We start from the raw sequence: 5,166 nt of genomic DNA on the forward strand, positions 1-5,166 counted from the left end.
GTCATGGTCCACATTGGCACCAATGACAAAGTAAGAGGTAGGTGGAAGGTCCTTAAGAAATGATTTCAGGGATTTAGCCCATAAGCTCAGGGCAAGGACCTCAAATGTATTTTTGTTCCGAAATACTACCTGTACCACGTGCCACACCAGAGAGCCAGCAGGAGATCAGGGAGGTAAATAAGTGGCTCAAAAGTTGGTGTAAGAAGGAGGGTTTTGGGTTCATGGAGAACGGGGCTGACTTTGCTGTCGGCTACAGGCTCTACAGTAGGGATGGGCTGCACCTCAATGGGGAGGGTGCAGCTGTTTTGGGGGAAAAATGGCCAGAAGGTTGGAGGAGTGTTTAAACTAGAGACCTGGGGGGAGGGCAACTACACTTGTGCAGGGCAAAAAGACAGTGTAGATAGGGAACTGAGAAGAGTCATAGTCCATGGGGGAGGAAGGGGGGCTGGAATGAGATTGGGGAATAAGAACAAAAGGAATATGGACAGGGCAAACCATATAAAGTGCATGTACACAAATGCCAGAAGCCTCACAAACAAATTGGAGGAACTGGAACTCTTAATGTTGGAGCGCAAATATGATATAGTGGGTATCAGCGAGACATGGCTGGACAGTAGCTATGACTGGGCTGTTACTATAGATGGTTATAGTCTTTTTAGAAAGGATCGTATAAATAAAAAAGGTGGAGCGGTTTGTTTATATGTGAATTCTTGCCTGAAGCCCGTCCTGCAAGATGACATTGCTGACACTAATGCAAATGTGGAGTCCCTATGAGTGGAGATAAAAGGGCGAAAAAGTATAATAAAATATTACTAGGGGTTTGTTTTAAGGCTCCAAATATAATGGAGGCAGCAGAGGAAATGTTAATAAGTGAAATGGATGTGGCTTCAAAGCATGGTGAAGTAATTATCATGGGGGACTTCAATTACCCAGATATTGACTGGGGGCAGAAACCTGCAGGTCATTCAAAGGTAGCAGGTTCTTGTCAACAACAAAAGACAATTACCTGTCGCAGCTTGTCCTGGAGCCAACAAGAGGGGGGGCACTGCTGGACCTTATCCTAACCAACAGACCTGATAGGGTATCAAAACTACAGGTTGGGGGGAACCTGGGGAATAGTGATCATAATATCATTGATTTTGTATTACGCTTTACTAAGAGCGTTATTGGAGGGGCAACGAACACTCTAAACTTCAGGAGGGCAAATTTTCAGCAACTAAGGGAAGACCTTATAGGCATAAACTTGGACAATGTTCTCAAAGACAAAAGCCCCCCCAAAAATGGGACTTTTTCACAAATATTCTAAAAAAAGACCTGTGAGAAACACATACCTTATGGGAAAAAGCATAAGAGGAACAAGAAAAAGCCTATGTGGCTAACTTGTAAGGAAAGCAATAAGCGAGAAAGATAAGGCATTCAAGGTGCTAAAATGTGAAGGTAGCGATGAGGCGTTCCAGGATTATAGAGAGAAAAATAAATCCTGTAAAAAGCAGATAAAGGCCGCAAAAATAGAGATTGAGAGAAATATTGCCAAGGAGAGCAATAATAATCCCAATTATTCTTCTAGTATATAAATGATAAGAAACTAAAAAGGCAGAGTGTGGGCCCTCTTAGGAATAACATGGGGGTCATGGTGGAAGTATAGTATATAGCCTGCAGCCCCTGCCCCCCAGTATACTGCCTGCAACCCCAGCCCCCAGTATATTGCCTAAAGCCACTGCCCCCCAGTATATAGCCTGTAGCCCCTGTCTGCAAGTATATATCCTACAGCCCCTGCCCCCCAGTATATAGCCTGCAGCCCCTGTCCCCCAGTATATGGCCTACAGCCCCTGCCCCCAGTATATAGCCAGCAGCCTCTGCTCCCCACTATATAGCCTGTAACCCCTGCCCCCAGTATATAGCCAGCAGCCCCTGTCCCCCCAGTATATAGCCTGCAGCCCCTGTCCCCAGTATATAGCCAGTAGTCACTGCTCCCCACTATATAGCCTATAACCACTACCCCCAGTATATAGCCAGCAGCCCCTGTCCCCCAGTATATGGCCTACAGCCCCTGCCCCCAGTATATAGCCAGCAGCCTCTGCTCCCCACTATATAGCTTGTAACCCCTGCCCCCAGTATATAGCCAGCAGCCCCTGTCCCCCCAGTATATAGCCTGCAGCCCCTGTCCCCAGTATATAGCCAGTAGTCACTGCTCCCCACTATATAGCCTGTAACCACTGCCCCCAGTATATAGCCAGCAGCCCCTGCCCCCCAGTATTTAGCCTGCAGACCCTGCCCCCCAGTATATAGCCTGCAGACCCTGACCCCCAGTATATAACATGCAGCCCCTGCCCCACAGATGGCTGGGAGGATGGAAAAAAGGCGGGAGGAGCAATTTTGGAGGGTGGAGTTTAGTAGCAGATGATAGTTGGGTTTGATTTTTGTGCAGCAGCCAGTAGGGGTTTTTTAAGGGGGAACAGGAAGCGCCCGCCATCTTTTGTGGACGAGCAAAATTGAACCACCCACCCTCCCCATTCGTTAACTCTGTATTAGGGTCACATTGTGTGTTTCCGGGGAGGAGGAATACAATTAGCTTAAGATTCTTTTGTGTAGGGCTATTTACATTAGGGAGATGAGGATGTTTTTTGTAAGGTGGGCGGGAACTTGGCACCAGACTGGAAATAAGGTAAATTGTTGGTGATGATTTTGGTAATGTCTGGTTTTATTTAAGAAAGATTCATCATAGACTGCTTCAGGCTGTTTTAATGAATGTTTCTTGTTTTACAAATTAGTAATAAAGAGCTGTGACCATTCACCTTTCCAATCAATAAAATGTGTCTGTGTTTTATTTCTAGTTAGGTGGTGGCCAGGCTAGGGGTATTGTGGGTCTATTCCTGTTCACCGAACTCTGTGTTCTACCTTGACATGCCCAGGCAATGACAAAGTCAAAATCATCTCATCATAAGTCACATTCTGCGGATAGAGGAAGACGCTGGCACGGATGTTACAATTGGATGTTAAAGCTTCAGAGAGAAATCCTATTGCTTAGTTCCCCCCGGGATCAAATGTAAATGCATAGGTATAGCACAGTCCATTGATGTAATGTCAGAACAAGGGTCCAGAGTGGGTAACAGTCTGTGAAGTTGTTCTATATTTAGATTGGGATGGAGGTGCACAATGATCTAGCATTTTACAATATGGTGCGTGACAATGCGTTATACTAGAGGTAAGAGATTCATATGGGAACACATAGTTAGAATCATAATAATAAAAATGGCACTCATAGGTCTGGGTAAAATAAGGCAGATTCATATTTGTTCATTGTCCAGGGATTTATCTAGATCAAAAAAGAGAAACAAAAATTAAAAATGAAAACTGAGTATTAAGTATAATACACAAAACATAATATACAAGTTACCAGATAACTTAGAAGCCATTGTTATATGCTTACAAGCACACGTAGCCCAGCATACAATACCCAACATTTCTATATAGGGCTTTGTGGGGATTAGACATTGCAATTTATGGCCCAATATCTACATCATCTAAAATATTTACTTACCCGGTCCATTCGCAATCCAGCGGCGCGTTCTGTGCGGTGGATTCGGGTCCGGCCAGTATTCACTAAGGCAGTTCCTTAGACATCCACCAGGTGTCGCTGCTGCGCTGAAGTTCCCCGAGGTCCGCTGCAATGCATGAGCCTATTCCTGGTGAAGGTAAGCGCGAGTCCCGCAACAATTTTTATTTTTTAAATGCGTCGGCTTTTCCGAATCCGTTGGGTTTTTGTTCGACCACGCCCCCCGATTTCCGTCGCGTGCATGCCGTTGCCGATGTGCCACAATCCGATCGCGTGTGCCAAAATCCCGGGGCAATACAGGGAAAATCGGCGCAAATCGGAAATATTCGGGTAACACGTCGGGAAAACACGAATCGGGCCCTTAGTAAATGACCCCCATTATGTTTTGTATTCCATCAGAACACAAATTTTAATCTAATTATAAAATTTGTGGGGTATCATAATCCAGGGTCTAATCCCTATCTGCACACTGGGATCACACTTACCACATACAGTAGACAAATGTATAACAGAACCAGCTAATTTTTGTAGGACTATCTAACTGATGTGCATTCGGATCTCTGGGCTCTTTCCTGAAGGAAGATGTCAAGGATGTGGGTCGTCCATTTTCTTTACGGGGGAGATAAATCACAAGAGGCGCCCGGAAGTGTCTTTCTTTCATGCATCATACGAGAGCCATGACTTTTCCATTTTTTCATCACAATATCTACATGAGGGCTTGTTTTTTGAGGATGAGATTATTTTTTATTTTTTATTATTTTGTGGTACATTTAACAACTTCCATACATCCTCTGCTTGCTAAAGGAGGAGTTTGTCTCCTCTTATGGCCAGAACACACTGGGAAAGATTCATTATGGCTTCTCTGTCAGAAAACCATATGAATCTCACTCTCCCCTCCAGTTTACGACCCGCTTGCCACTTTGGGTGTGGTGGGGTATAGAATGGGCGAGGAGCTTGGTAGGTGGAGGTCTGGTCAGGGCGTGAATGCCAGGTCCTTCACATTTACTATAGTTCGGGGAGAGAGCAAAAAACTCAGCCAGTTCCAATCTGGTCTACAGGTTGGAACTGGCGGAGTTTGTGCCCATATTCACTAAAAGGCTAGAGGCAGAGCCTATTTGTGAATAGAGGCGCTGGAGTGCCAGTGGTGGGGAATTTTAAGACTGGCGTTTTAAATGCCAATCTTAATGAATTCCCCGCACTGTCTTTGAAGACTTACTCCTAGTAGGTGGGGATTAATAACCCACCATCTTGAACTAAGCTCTAGTTCACACTGCACCCATGTGTTCCATATTTCCACCTCACCAGCAAGGGTGCTCTTTACATACAGTGCAGGAATCCACCACCACGCCTAGAGGACTTCCACTACCAGCTCAGTGTAACTATCACTTCCATCCCCTCATTTATGCTCATTTTTGGAGACTTGTAAAAGACAATTGCTTCTTTACTTTCTAGCTGGGCATAAATTGTTGCTACTCTTAGGGTAATTTTTTGAAACTTTTTTTATAGTAACAGTCTTAAATCTTGTCAATATTCACCTTACGCTGGCACCTTGCACATCATACCGCACATAACCCGGCAACATTTTGATGTCCCTGAGCATCCAGTGTCAT

Source organism: Engystomops pustulosus, chromosome 6, assembly GCF_040894005.1.
Source record: "Engystomops pustulosus chromosome 6, aEngPut4.maternal, whole genome shotgun sequence".
NCBI classification, from domain to species: Eukaryota; Metazoa; Chordata; class Amphibia; order Anura; family Leptodactylidae; genus Engystomops; species Engystomops pustulosus.